The sequence below is a fragment of the Gymnoscopelus microlampas genome (assembly GCF_963454915.1).
Source record: "Gymnoscopelus microlampas genome assembly, chromosome: 24".
Lineage (NCBI taxonomy): Eukaryota > Metazoa > Chordata > Actinopteri > Myctophiformes > Myctophidae > Gymnoscopelus > Gymnoscopelus microlampas.
The window spans coordinates 1,773,929-1,789,601 of NC_139961.1; the positions used below are offsets into that span (position 1 = coordinate 1,773,929).

Consider the following 15,673-nt stretch of genomic DNA (forward strand, 5'->3'; position numbering starts at 1 on the left):
TTTGCGTTCGTTTTTGTACTAAAAGAATGACTTTGAGAGCTGTTTTAAGGTACAATGTAAGTCAATGAGGAGCATAGCATAGTGAACATGAAACAGCATGAGAACCACACATATTAATGTGGGGGTCCTTGAACATGAAACAGCATGAGAACCACACATATTAATGTGGGGGTCCTTGAACATGAAACAGCATGAGAACCACACATATTAATGTGGGGGTCCTTGAACATGAAACAGCATGAGAACCACTGTCCTGATGCTTCCTCAGAGGGTGGGTCTTCACCTTAACTCTTTAAGACCGGGAACGCATCTATGTGTCATTTTAGATTTGAACTAGAACCATTATTTTATACTTTGGGCTTTTCAAAAATAGCAGATCTACAAGCTCATAGCGCGGCACCGAGTGCCGCCCTATGAGCTTGTAGATCTGCTATTTTTGAAAAAGCTTGAACGTTTGTGCACATCTTTGAATATATATATTTTTAAAGTGAACATTTGTAACTCAATTCTTTGCTTCTGGAGGTCTCTGGAACAACATAGACAAATATTTGCTTTAAAAATATATATATTCAAAGATTTGCACACATTTTCACGATTTTTCCAAAATAGCAGATCCACAAGCTTGTAGCGCGGCACTCGGTGCCGCGCTACGAGCTTGTAGATCTGCTATTTTTGAATAGCCCAAAGACATCTTACAATGACACAGAAGCGTTCCCGGTCTTATTCCTGCCATTGACAAGATTTTTCGTTTTTCTCCGCATGGCTCAGCCAGCCGTCGACGAGATTGGACGAGATTTTTGAAAAAAAGAAAAAAAAATGTTTGCTTTTTAAATGTTTTGTTTATCACAAAGGAAGCAGGAGATAACGCGATTCGAAGATTTTCTGCTCCATTCACTTCAATGTTAAAAAATAAACGGAGACAAAATTCACATTTTACCTATTTTTGCAATGTTATTCTATGGCAGGGAAGGGGGTAGATTGTGTATATTCTCTGGCAGTTAAAGAGTTAATGGGTTAACACAGTGGTTCCCAAAGCTTTTTGCTCCACACCCAAAAGAGACATGAGCCGTCTACCTGGACCCCAGACTAGTGACAATATCAGATCTACAAGCTCACAGTGTGTGATGTGTGTAAACAAACATCATGGTCATTAGAAGCAAACAGATAAAGATGTGAGCAGTCACAAAGCAGGAGGAGAATGGTAGATGTTAAAGGACTTTATTTGTAGCAAAAGTTCAAACATCAACATGTTTCAACTGACTGGTTTACATCAGAGCAAAACTTTCTATGACAGAGTTTAAAAAAACAACAACATCCCATAATAAATGTACTGTTGAATCTATGCATTATGGATGGATTATGATGTTAAACATGTTAAACAAATGCAAAACAAAACATACGGGTCAATCTTCACACTCTGAAGCCCATCTAAAGCATATGTACAAAGTCTAAATAGAATCATCATTACATTGTATTCATACAAGCAGTGGTGGACAGTTACTTGAGGACTGAACTTAAGTGGGAGCAATCAGGGGTTCAGTGTCTTGCTCAAGGACACTTTGACACTAACACTGGGGGAGCCAGGATTCAACAAGCAACCTTCTGTTTCCCAAGCGGCCGCTCCACCTCCTGAACCACATCTCTGTACTCTGTACTCAAGTAAATACTCAAGTATTCAAAAGTAAAAAATGTTGTATCAATGCATTGCTCTATTAAAATATAGAACATAGACAAAAACAAACAAATCTAAATACAGAACCTTTCAGAAATAGTGAAAATAGCAGATCTACAAGCTCACAATGCACCATAAGTGCAATTCATTGTGAACTTGTAGATCTGCTATTTTCAAACAGAGCTTAAGTGGTTAATTCATAATTAATTTCTGTAAGTTTGGATCTCAAGAATCCCTTCATAGAAATGTAGTGGAGTCAAAAGTTCAATATTTATATTTGAAATATATTTGAAAAAGATAAAAACCTCTCTCTCACCCTCCTCTGTGCCTAAGGTTGCCGTGTGTGTGTGTGTGTGTGTGTGTGTGTGTGTGTGTGTGTGTGTGTGTGTGTGTGTGTGTGTGTGTGTGTGCGCACACGCGACTTCTCCCTGTGACTTTAATCCACACACACACACACACACACACACACACACACACACACACACACACACACACACACACACACACACACACACACACACACACACACACACACACACACACACACACACACACACACACACACACACACACACACACACACCCCTACAGCCTTAACCCTGTTACTATCCTCCCTCCTCCTCCTATATCTCACACAGAGACACTGAGGAGTCCAGATCGTAGCACCTGAACCCAGCATAGAGCGGTTCAGTGAATGTGGTCTGGAAGGTGTACAGGTGTGTCAGTGTGTCAGAGGTCACTGTGTAGAAGGACACAGTGCCAGCAGACCAGTCTACATACACTGATACTCTACCGGAGGAGGAGGGACGGACAGGGAGGACAGTTTGATTATTATTGTGAATCACAGTGTAACTGCTATTACAAAAACCATCACATTTCAGACACCAGGACTTGTCATTGTCTCCAAACCCACTGTCATTACCCTGTCTGTTGATTCCTCTGTATGTCACTGCTATAAAAACCCTTCTACTCCACTCTACCTCCCAGTAACAGAGTCCAGTCAGACTCTCTCTACACATCACCTGTAGCGTGTCCTCAAATCTGTCTGGATGATCAGGATACTGATGAACCTCTCTATCACATGTCACCTTCCTGTTGTTCTCAGACACAGTGAAGACTATGCATGCTGTGTTTGTATCCAGTGTGAGTTCACACACATCTGATGAGAGAACAACATACAATACAACACCAGTTTACTATCATATACAACTTCATACAATACATAATAATAATAAGAATAAGAAGAAGGTGACGCACACATGCATGCACACACAAGCACGCAAACACACACACACACACACACACACACACACACACACACACACACACACACACACACACACACACACACACACACACACACACACACACACACACACACACACACACATAGAGGCTGGCTCAGCGCACGTACACACACACACACACACACACACACACACACACACACACACACACACACACACACACACACACACACACACACACATACACATACACATACACATACACATAGAGGCTGGCTCAGCGCACGTACACACACACACACACACACACACACACACACACACACACACACACACACACACACACACACACACACACACACACACACACACACACAACTTAAATGACCGATCTACAATTTGAGTAAAAGTACTTAAAAGTTACTAAAAAGTAACTAGTAGTAAAAAGTAATCTAAGTGAGTAAAAATACTTTACAGCTGTTAAAGTGAGTAAAAATACTTTAAAGCTGTTACAGTGAATACAAATACTTTAAAGTTTAAAGTGAGTAGAAATACGTTACAGCTGTTAAAGTGAGTAAAAATACTTTACAGCTGCAAATACTTTACAGCTGTTAAATTGAGTAGAAATACTTTACAGCTCTTAAAGTGAGTAAAAACACGTTACAGCTGTTAAAGTGAGTAAAACACTTTACAGCTGTTAAAGTGAGTAGAAATACTTTGCAGCTGTTAAAGTGAGTATAAATACTCTGCAGCTGTTAAAGTGAGTAGAAATACTTTGCAGCTGTTAAAGTGAGTACAAAAATACTTTCCTGCTGTTAGAGTGAGTAAAAATACTTTACAGTTTAAAGTGAGTAGAAATACTTTATAGCTGTTAAAGTGAGTAGAAATACTTTACAGCTGTTAAAGTGAGTAAAAATACTTTAAAGCTGTTAAAGTGAGTAACTGTTAAAGTGATGTACTTGAGTAAAAGTACAGAAGTATTGGTATCAAGTACAAAAGTAAAAGTACTCATTATGCAGAATGTCCTATTTCAAGTTTTCAAAACGTATACAAATCTTTTGAAAATAGCAGATCTACAAGCTCACAATAGCTTGTAGATAGCTTGTAGTTCTTTAATTATATTTTCATGCCAATACTTTTGTACTTTTACTCAAGTACATTTTGAATTCCGGACTTTTACTCGTGAGGGCGCGCTCCCACCGCACTTTTATTTTACCTCTGGGGCTGAATCTGCCAATGCTTTGTCAATGCAAATGCGTGGATTCTTGGAAAAAATCCGCAAGACCAGGAATACACGCATTTGCATTGACAAAGCATTGGCAGATTCAGCCCCAGAGGTAAAATAAAAGTGCGGGTCGAGCGCGCCCTAACTGAGTATTTCTACGTTGCAGTATTGCTATTTTTACTTTAGTAAAATATCTGAGTACTTCTTCCACCCTTAGCTGAGAGAGAGATGAAGCAAGGACCCCCCCCAACTAATACTTAATAAACTTGATATTTGGCTCACATGTACTTGGTGTTTTTTTTTTTGCCTCTACACCAAACTTCTTCACCAAAAATAGTAGATCTACAAGCTGACCTGCAACGCGTCGTCAGCTTTTATATCGGCGATCAGCTATTGTATCTATGTTAGCTTGTAGATCGCCATTTTATCTACAGTATGTTAGCTTGTAGATCGGCTATTTTTATCTATGTTAGCTTGTAGATCGGCTATTTTTATCTATGTTAGCTTGTAGATCGGCTATTTTATCTATGTTAGCTTGTAGATCGGCTATTTTATCTATGTTAGCTTGTAGATCGGCTATTTTATCTATGTTAGCTCGTAGATCGGCTATTTTATCTACAGTATGTTAGCTTGTAGATCAGCTATTTTATCTACGGTATGTTAGCTTGTTAGATCGGCTATTTTATCTACAGTATGTTAGCTTGTAGATCGGCTATTTTATCTACAGTATGTTAGCTTGTAGATCGGCTATTGTATCTATGTTAGCTTGTAGATCAGCTATTTTATCTATGTTAACTTGTAGATCGGCTATTTTCGGCGAATGTTCCCCCCAGAACAGGGATGCTTGGGGTTCAAGTGGTTAGTGTAAAAAACAAAAGGAGCTTAATTTTTTTTCAATTTTTATTTCAATTTCTCAAATACTATGAGATACTGCTCCACAATGTCAAATGCCTCAGGAGTCAAAGTCACCTAGAGGCCTGGTACCTCAGAGGTGAGGAGTGGGTGCTGGTGTGGAGGTCAGTAAAAGGGTCTGTGCGAGAGTGCAGCGGGGCTGGGGTGGTAGAGCGGGGTCTGGGTGGGAGTGGGTGTGGAGATAAGAGGGGGCTAGAAGTCCTGGGCTGTCCCCCTCTCCCCTCTACGGATTTGAAAAGCTCCAGACTCTGGAACTAAGCTGGACCATCAGGTGTGTGAGGAAGATGGGCTCCTCAGTGTGGATACAGTGGAGAGACGTGGACCTTATGGGCCTGGAGAGGGTGTGGTTTACTGCATAGATGTCAAAATCTACCATGGGTGTCTAGGCAGGGATGGTGTAGAGTGTGGCCGGGATAGGGTTCACCTTTGCTTGTTGCAAAAGTATTATAATTTTTTTGCTTTTTAAAAACAAGAGTGGAAACAACCCATGATGCCCTGGGCTCCAGTCTCCCCATTATAATCCTACTCTAGCTGACCTCCAGGCCCATAATGGACCATGTCCCTGCTGCTATCTGACAGACAAGCATTGCTTTCCTCATACACTCGATGCTCAGACTCTGTGTTTTTGGTCTGGAGCTTTTTAACTTTGGAGAGGGGAAAAGCCCAGGACCCTCTGGGCCATAATGATCAGTTACTGGTTGGGGACCCCTGGTAATATTACTGGTCTTAGAAAAATATGAAACAACCAGATCTCCTGTGAGCCAGTCTGACATAGAGATATCTCTGTCTGCCTGACACACAGCCATACACGACATGGAGGTCTTACAAACACAACCACCGAGGACCAACTCTCCTCACTGCCTATGTCCGCCCACGAGTTTCTATCTTGGGCATAGGAGCCAGCATGATCTGCATGGAGGGTAGAAGCCCTGGGCTTTATTGGCCCCCATAACTTTACTTTTCTGTGCTCCAAGTGCCCAGAGAGCTAGACCCGGAATTAACGTCATTTAAAAAAGAGAAAACAGCCCATTCGCTTCCATGTTAAAGGATTTGGAAAAATCTCTCGTTCTCTGCGTTCTCTGCTTTTCTCTCGTTCTCTGAGTCTACGAGCTCCCCCTAAAGCGATCGGCGGGTAAATCGTTGAGAAGAACAATATTCTATGATTTTTAAGTGAAAACACCGCTGGCAGTGTCGGCTAGAGACAAAGTTTTTTTTTTCTGGCAGTGAATGAGTTGATATCTCTAGACAACATGTATATCATAAATTTGATTTGCCTTCGGGGTAAAGATTTTTTTCAAATCTGACCTAGTCTATATGAACTAAGATACTGCATAGTTATCAACACATTATATTTATGGTTATCATCTTAATTCACAGTAAGATATTAATGAGTGAATGTCACATGCTGCTGTGAGCTGTTCATCTACATAGCTGGATGTGTGCTGCTTTGATTTCATGAATAAAACAGAATAATCACTTACACTTCCTCAGACCTGGTTTCAGCCTCTTCTCTCCACTATGGTTGACACTGGGGGTGGGGGGGGGGGGGGGGGAGACAGAGTCAGGCCTGCATATTGTCTTTGGTGATAAAAAAACAATTACTGATATGTATTTACAATAAGTGAGTGGCAGCAAGTCTCACCATACCTGAGCGTCTGCAGTGGTAGAGTACACAGTAGCTCTGCTGCTGAGTCTAGATGATTGTAGTTCAAATCCAACACTTTTAGATGGGAGTTGGACTTCAGAGCTGAGACCAGATAAGAACAGCCTTTCTCTGTGACCATACAGCCTGACAACCTACACACACACACACACACACACACACACACACACACACACACACACACACACACACACACACACACACACACACACACACACACACACAGTAGTGAAAACGTGGCTTGGTAATCAATAAATAACCACACACATTACCACACCCGTGGTGGCAGTGACTGAGACAACAGACTGAAAAACAATGCTGTATAACTGAATGTGTGTGAGCGCACATGCGTGTCCGCAACTGGTTACGGCCCACATCAAGTCACCTTTTGACCAATGTGGCCCGGACCCCAAAATGAGATAGACATCCCTGACTTAGACGGTGCACGTCTGTCGTTTTAACTGCTTTTTTGCGGAGATGTCTTGGGTTTGAAAACGGCACTTCCACATTCCAGAAATGCGGAAGTGATCAGGACAACGTCAAATGACGTTAAGGGGACCCCGCCATGCCAAACGTTTGCAGTTTGGTCAAATCTTGTCCCATGAAGTCACTATAGTACTATTCGGGAGTGAAAATATTGTGTACTAATTTTTGTTGTGTTTGGAAAAAAAGTTGTACGAACTCTTGTTTTATTGTTTTATTGGATCTTGTTTATTTGATACACTTATTTGTTTTAGCTCTTGCTCATTTGATTTTCCTATTTGTCTCATCTGTTTAAGAAAGTAGGTAGCTGATATATTGCACTTTTACCTTAGCGCTTGGTATACTCTTAGTTGCTTGTTTTAGAAGAGAATGCACCTAGCTTCTGGTAATTAGTACTTTAGTTCCCTACCTATGTTGAATGCACTTATTTTAAGTCGCTTTGGATAAAAGCGTCTGCTAAATCACTGTAATGTAATGTAATGTAATGTAATATATAATAATGACTAAATATTCGATTCAAATAATGTTTGTTTTTTTTCATCTTAAACGTTTTTGTCAATATGAAAATACCATACTCATACTTTTCCTGACATTATTTTACGGCTAATTTGACCACTCTCACCCTTTCTCCCCCAGCCAGAGAGCTCTTCACACCTCCAGACCGCCATTGTTCAAGTTAATGAGATCATTTGCATTTCACTATCAGCTAGGAACCTGGCATATTTGCCATATTTGATCACAAACATGTATCACCAACATGTTACTAATTATAGAAAATGTGAAATTATTGTAATCGGTTGTTTATTCCCTGCGTAATGGATGAATTAAATTCTCTCTCTCTCTCTCTGTTTCCATAGACCCGGCTGCTTATTTCTCTCGCAATCTGGCAACACTGATGACAGGGGAGGCAGGCAGTAGAGTAAAATGTTCAGTGTTCATGAATCCAAGTAATCGTCTGTGACGTATGCGGAACTGCCGTTTTGACCTGTGTAGAAGGTCTGTTTGTGGCGGTGATGCGTCATGGACTATATGAATGTATGAACCGCGGATCTCTCGCTTCAGCGACCAGCCGTTTCGTGCGCGTTTTGGCACAGACAGCAGGCATACATTTAACTTTTAAAAGTTAATCTGTGTAACTTAAGTAAATATTGTTCACTCTGTTGCTACCAGTGAATCATTTTTAGGCTATAATCATTAATAGCCTATATGAATGATTATAGCCTAAAAATGAGGCTATCCATTACAATCATTAATCCATAATCATTAATTTTTCACTCAATAGTGTAATGTACCGGAACCATTTCCTAAACCCCGTTCCTGTGCCTAATTCAAGCTCACCGCTACAGTGATCGTGCTGTTTTATACGATTTTGTCATAAAGATTTGAGGATCTCAGTTACAATTCCAAGTTATACATTCACGTTCCCAGTTATAGCCTATGTATTATTATTTTGTCTGGAGCTTAGAGGGGAGAGAGTGGCCAATGAATAGCAGGAAAAACTGTCAATTTGATCTGAAGTCCGTCTGTGTGGTAATTGGTCTTACTTCCGTCATGCGAGTGATAACAAGGCGATGTGAACCATTTGGGGCAGAAGTTTTGCTCTGGCAACCGAGTTTCACGTTGATCGGGCCAACGGTGCCGGAGATTATATGCTCATTGGCAGACGGACGCACACAAACACACATGGACGGACGGACACATACAGACAAGGTGCAAAACATATTCTCGGCCACGCCTTCGGCCTGGCAGAGACAATTAGGCTAAGCTCCATGTCTGTTTACTTCACAATTGAAATAATCATGTGTTGAACAGCTTCAGGAATACTTACATGAGGGTCTCCAGTGTACAGTGTGGATCCTTGAGTCCAGATGAGAGCTTTGCCACTCCTGAATCCTGCAGATCATTGTTGCTGAGATCCAGTTCTATTAGACTGGAGCTGGAGCTGAGAACTGATGATAACTCCTCACAGCATCCCTCTGAGAGGTTACAGCCACTCAGCCTGAAGAAACAGTAGTGATTCAATCAATGTTTGTATTTTTCTAAGAAACATCTCAGAATATATTAAACATATCCAGTTGTAAATCACAAACATAACCTTAATAAATAAAATAAAAAATGTATTCCTCATACTTTTACGATTTTCATATCATATGACTTAGATGGTAATGATAAAAATCAATTGAATGGGGGTTATGTTTTCACCCGTTCTGTCAATTTGTTGCATCTTTGCAGATTTTCATGGAACATGGTCACAAAGTCAGAATTATATAATTGATCAAATCACACATATATTGATATTTGCATTGAGTTAGTAGAGGAAGGACTATTTGCTGTGGGGGGATCCAGCTGGTTTAGCAGTTATCTAACTGGGAGATCTCAGTGCGTTAAAGCTGGGAAAGCCCAGTCAGGGTTTTTACCCATGTCTAAAGGTGTCCCGCAAGGATCGATTCTAGGCCCTGTTTTATTTACCCTATACATAAATAATATTGCTTTATCCCTCAATAATTGTAAGGCTCACTTTTATGCAGACGACACCATCATCTACTGTATTGCTGACTCTGTCCAGCTCGCAACTGAAAACCTGCAACTGGCTTTTGACTTACTTCAGAACTCACTACAAGAGCTGAAGCTTGTTTTAAACGCAGGAAAAACAAAATTCATGCTATTCTCTAGAGCCAGAGAAATTGATTTTAATTCCTTACGTATTATTACTTCAAGTGGATGCAATATAGATAGGGTTACTGAATACAAGTACCTCGGAATATGGATTGATGATAAGTTCACATTTAAACACCATGTAGATAACCTTGCCTGTAAGCTAAGGCAAAAGATTGGCTTTTTCTATAGGAACAGTGCCAGTTTCCCAATGGCTTGTAGGAAAAGGGTTATTGAAGCCGTCTTTCTTTCTGTATTGGACTATGGAGACGTTATATATGGAAAGGCATCCCCTTCTGTCCTCAAACCCCTTGATACAGTTTACCATTCTGCTCTGCGCTTTGTATCAGGTGCCCCATACATGACCCACCACTGTATCCTGTATGACAGAGTAGGTTGGCCTTCTTTGAACGACAGACGAAACAAACATTGGTACCTGTTTATTTTTAAGACAATCGATGGGACTTTACCACTATATCTTAAATCGTTGCTGGACTGGAAACCTGTAACATATGGAACACGCTCTAGTGACTGGCTCACGCTAAAAATCCCCACAATGAACACTGAACTAGGGAAAACAGCCTTTTGCTTTAATGCTGCAAACACGTGGAATGAGCTACAGCTTAAATTCAAAATAGATTCTCCCATAACATATGGAACTTTTAAATCTTTGATTGCTGACTTACCTGCAACTGTTTGCAACTGCCTTTAAACTTGTAGTACTGTTATTATTATTGTTGTTGTTATTATTTTCCTTTTGAAAAAGTACTATTTTGTGATGTATTGTCTCAATGATGTTGTAAATGAGGGTAACCTCAACTTCTTTCGAGAATAAATAAAGGTTTGATGTTGATTGATGATCCATGCCTCTGCACATTTAAGAGACTGTTGCAGCGGTCTGACTTGACCCGTTGCAGGTCAACACATGCCGTCAAAATGGTTCTACTTGTTCAATCGCAAACATAACGTTTCAGAAGCTATGACATGTTTAACCAATCCAAGTGTGTACAGCCGTCTCTGGGGACACTCACGCACACAGATGTAAACAAACAAACAAACAAAGAGTTTCGGATGGAGGAGAAAGAAGACCTGTTAATCAAGAATGATCATGTTTATATGACACCCGTTTAAAGAGCTACTCCAACAAAGTCACCGAGAGGCCAGGTCTGTTGTTTATCAACCTAGGCTAATTATTGCTGTGGAGACGGCAATCGGTCGCTCTTCGGCGCCTAGGTGTGGACTGTCCAGTTACAAACCCCAGTTGTAGGATTCTGGTGCAGGTGGTTCCATTGCAAATCTTTGGTCTGGAATGGGCTTTAGTCTTTTCATGTTCTTATCATCTTTTGCTTCTTTTGCTTCTGCTTCCCCGGACTGGGAAGGATTTTTGTACATTTTCCGCCGCACCCCCTGCCCCCACATTTTGTGAATAAACAAAGACTTTCGGCTGAACTGGCAACATTTCAAAAAAATCAAAAACTTTTTCAAAAATAGCTAAAATAGCAGATCTATAAGGTATAAAGGACTTTGTTAAATGCATTTATTTCTGTTCCTTTAACAGAACAAAGACATAATATTAAATGTATACAACTATAGGTTCACTTACAGAGCTTTTTTGCAGACTCTGACCAGCGGCAGCAGCCCCAGAAGAGCCTCCTCTGAAGCTTGGTATTTCTTCAGGTCAAACACATCCAGATCCTTTCCTGATGACAGCAATATGAAGACCAGAGCTGACCACTGAGCAGGAGAGAGTTTCTCTGTGGAGAGACTTCCTGAACTCAGGTAATGTTGGATCTCCTCCTCTAGAGAATGATCATTCATCTCATTCAGACAGTGGAACAGATTGATGCTTCTCTCTGGAGAGGGATTCTCCCTGATCTTCTTCTTGATGTACTTGACTGTTTTCTTATTGGTTTGTGAGCTACTTCCTGTCTTTTTCAACAGATTTATGCTCTCTGGAGATGGATTCTCATTGACCTTGGCTGTTTCCTGATTGGTCTGTGCCATGCTTCCTGTCTCTTCCAATAGTCTTTGTAAGAGCTTCTGATTGGTCTCCAAAGAGAGGCCCACTAGGAAACGCAGGAACAAGTCCCAGTGTCCATTTGAACTCTGTAAGGCCATGTCTACGGCACTCTGGTAAATGTGTTTGATATTAGATTTGCATCTAAATAGCTTGGATGACTTGGAGGTTGACAGTAGGTTGACACCAGTGTCGAGGAATGAGACAAAGACATGAACAGCAGCCAGAAACTCCTGAACACTCAGATGGACAAAGCAGAATGCCTCCTCCGTGTGATGGCCAAGCTTCACCTTTTTAAACATCTGTGTGAACACTCCTGAGTAATCAGCTGCATCTGTGATGCCACACTCTATCAGGTCTTCTTCATAGAAGATCAGGTTGTCTTTCTTTAGCTGTTTATAAGCCAATTTTGACAGACACCGAATGGCATGATTTGGATTCCTGGCAGCATGTGTCTGAGCTCTCTCATTGGTCTGTTTGGACTGAACCAGCATGAAGTGCAGGTACATATTAGTCAGCGTGGTTGGCAGCGCTCCTTTCTCCTCTGTTTTCAACAAGTCCTCCAGAACTGAAGCAATGATCGAACAGAAGACTGGGATGTAACACATGATGTGAACGCTTCGTGATGTCTGGATATGTGAGATGACTTTGTTTCTCATATCTATCTGGTTCTCCTCACTGAATCTCCTCATGAAGTACTCCTCCTTCTGGGGGTCAGTGAACCCTCTCACTTCTGTCACCCTGTCAACATAATCTGTAGGGATCTGAGAGGCTGCTGCAGGTCGTGTTGTTATCCAGATGCGAGCAGAGGGAAGCAGGTGTCCACTGATGAGGTTTGTCAACAACACGTCCACTGAGGTTGGCTGCGTTTCATCAGTCCAGGTCTCTTTCAGGAACTTTGGAACTGTTGAAGCTGGAGATTCCTGCTTCCTTGATTTCACCAAAAAAGTGATGAATTAGTTCCACCAAGCTGTACTTCTTCTTCTCCTTCATTATCAAATGCAGCTCTCGGAAAGTGAATGGAAACACAAAGTGGATATCCTGGTTGGCTTTGTCCTTTGCCCAGTCCAGAGTGTATTTCTGAGTTAAGACTGTTTTACCAATGCCAGCCACTCCCTTTGTCATCACTGTTCTGATTGGTTGATCTTGTCCAGGTTTAAAGATGTCTTCTAATTTGATTGTTCTGGCTGGTTTCCTGGATGTTGCTTCAATCTGTCTGACTTCATGTTGCAGATTGACCTCTCCACCCCCTCCCTCTGTGATGTAGACCTCTGTGTAGATCTTAACCAGAAGAGTTTTTTCCCCTTTATTTCTGATCCAATCCAGCAAACACTGAAACTTCTCCTTCAGGTTAGACTTGAGTTGTTGTTGACACACAGGATCAGGAGTTTCTAAATGACCAAAGAACAGGACATCAATAAGTTCATGTTATGGAGACTGTGGTCCTCAAATGAGACGTCACTTTTTTAAAGTTAAAAGGTTAAGAGGAGTTATCGAAAAGGCCTTTGGCCATCTAAATTATTGAATAATTAACCACTTAAAGCAGCACTATGTAACTTCTTTTTGGGGCGGTGTAACCGCCCCCTATAAGTGAGGTTTGGACACTGACCAATCCTGCACCGTGATTGGCCAATAGTCTACAACGCAGTCTACAACGCTAACCCTTCCACAGTCAATGCAAATCTATACTTTTCAAAGTCAGCCAATCACATTACAGCTAGTGGTGATGACACTAGCTGTAATGCGATTGGCTGACTTTGCAAAAGTTCAGGACTGTGATTGGCTAGCAAAACACATGACACATGTGCAGCCCTATGAATAGCAGTATGGACTTAAAAAAAACACATTTATGTTTTTTTTAAGTGAGTCATGTTGTGATGACCACACACCGCCCACTTCACACTGGGTGTGATTTTTTAATGAATAAAATGTAATTCTGTCCAATCTGTTTGTATAGTATGTTAATACATAACTTATACAATTGGGGTGATCGTATATCTCCCTGCTCTTCTATTGAGACATTTAGATTGTGTCAAACGTCATGTCTCACCTAACATAGAATCTGACACATATTTTGAACTTAAGGTCAAGATTCAATTTATCCCCTGAGCAAGCAGGCAGGCTCTATTAGCTCAGTGGTAAAATAAAATCAACATTTGAGCAGGAAAACGGGTTCAAATCCGGTATAGAAGAGAAAAGTTACTTAAAGCCCTAATTTCTCACACAACAAATACAAGCACACGCGTCACATCACAACACAATAGACACGTACAGTAAAACAAACAATAGACACGTATAGTAACAGAAGAGAAACACACTGTACATACCATATGCTGGATCACTGTTGTTCACATCTAGTGATAGAACATTTCTTAGTGGATATTCTATGACACAAACACGTACATGTACACACACGCACACACACACACACACACACACACACACACACACACACACACACACACACACACACACACACACACACACACACACACACACACACACACACACACACACACACATCAGTCTACATAGAATGTGAATAAAGTAATAGTATTACAATTAAATTGCACATCGTCATACTATGAAAAAGTAAATTCTGTAGGTCTTTTTTATTCAGTGAAAAGTGTTTTTGTTCTCTTGTTATTGTTTTCTTCCCCTCTACAAAGCTACTGTCACACACCTGGTCTCTAATAATGACAGGTTGATTCATTTCCCCACCACTCAGCTTCATAAACTAAAACCTTCATGTTGGTGTGAGCTTTCAATTTGCCTTCACTGTTGTTTCTTTGGAGTGGTCGGTTGTCGAAAGCAAGATGAGGATGACTATGTTAATTAAAATACCATAGCACAAGGTAGTGCTCATAGATCCAATTAACTACAATTAACTAGTATTAATTATTTTTCAAATTAAATTGATTTGGGTCAAAATGTCGAAGGACATTTTTAGAAGGTTTGAAGAACCATGAGTGTCTGGCCTATTATGCAAATTGCAACAATCATCACTAGAAAGGTGAAAGTGTGGTTGCCCCGACCCAAGGTGTGGGTGGTTGCAGCCAGAGCCGGATCTAGGCATAAGCAAGGGGGGGCAATGCCCCCCCAAATGCCCTGAATGCCCCACCAAAAAAAAAAATCCTTAATCATATTCCATCATGCATCATTGCACAATTCAAATAATTCTCCGCCCTGATTTGCCATGGGCAGTGTTGCCAGATTTTGCGAGAGAAAGAAGCCTAGGAAAACAAGCCCAAAAGAAGCAAAGTAGGCGAAAAAAACAGGGGAAAAAAAGTTCCACGCCCCATCAGTATTTCTTATTGCCCCCCCTATTAAAGATTTCTGTATCCAGGCCTTGAAGCTGTCAAGACCCAAGGAATCCCCTGGGAGAAACAGTGTTAGAGGCCAGGCAACATGCAATTAAAAGGTGTTGATTGGATGTTCATGATATATGGATTTATTTTGATAGGCCCCTCCCACTAATTGTGCAAGCCAATTACATTGTCAGATGGCTCGTGAGATCATAAGTATTACATGTTGGACGAGATTGGTCCAAAACAAATCATGTTGTCACAGTAAACTGGAACAATTGATTGGAGGTTGATTATATCATGTGGATAATGTTGTTTTAATAATGACATCATATTTCAATTATTATGAATTAGTAGGAGGTTCAACTCCAGACCAGGTTACATCACAAACTGCTTAAATAAAGTTATCTAACTCACACACCTTCAGGATCACGATCACGCTTAGACCCACGTGAAGAAAACATCTTCTTTATACGATCTGGGATGACATTCAA

At 40.8% G+C, this 15,673-nt stretch overlaps 1 pseudogene across 1 annotated transcript in view; it reads right to left on the bottom strand.

Moving 5' to 3' along the window:
* Positions 1–2,295: 2,295 nt before the first annotated feature.
* The window catches only part of LOC311041037 (NACHT, LRR and PYD domains-containing protein 3-like), a 33,531-nt pseudogene continuing 20,153 nt past the window's right edge, over positions 2,296–15,673 (bottom strand). The window contains exons 6-12 of the transcript XR_014602952.1: positions 15,601–15,657; positions 14,202–14,258; positions 11,461–13,265; positions 9,031–9,201; positions 6,704–6,853; positions 6,538–6,584; positions 2,296–2,831 (exon numbers count right to left, since the gene is read on the bottom strand). The product of XR_014602952.1 is annotated as an NACHT, LRR and PYD domains-containing protein 3-like (transcript). The remainder of the gene's footprint in view (positions 2,832–6,537; positions 6,585–6,703; positions 6,854–9,030; positions 9,202–11,460; positions 13,266–14,201; positions 14,259–15,600; positions 15,658–15,673) is intronic.